Source organism: Callorhinus ursinus, unplaced genomic scaffold (genome assembly GCF_003265705.2).
Source record: "Callorhinus ursinus isolate GAN/ISIS: 27379988/994484 unplaced genomic scaffold, GSC_fseal_2.0 scaffold4, whole genome shotgun sequence".
Taxonomy (NCBI): Eukaryota; Metazoa; Chordata; class Mammalia; order Carnivora; family Otariidae; genus Callorhinus; species Callorhinus ursinus.
In genome coordinates, this window is record NW_027397066.1 from 106,009,533 (window position 1) to 106,009,791 (window position 259).

The window sequence follows — 259 nt, forward strand, 5'->3', positions numbered from 1 at the left end:
TCCATCAACAGATGAATGGATAAAGAAGATGTGGTGTGTGTGTGTGTGTGTGTGTGTGTGTGTGTACACACATTCACACAATGGAATATTATGCAGCCATCAAAAAAACAAAATCTTGCCATTTGCAACAACGTGGATGGAACTAGAGAGTATTATGGTAAGCGAAATAAGTCAATCAGAGAAAGACAAGTATCATATGATCTCACAGATATGAGGATTTCTTAATCTCAGGAAACAAACTGAGGGTTGCTGGAGTGGT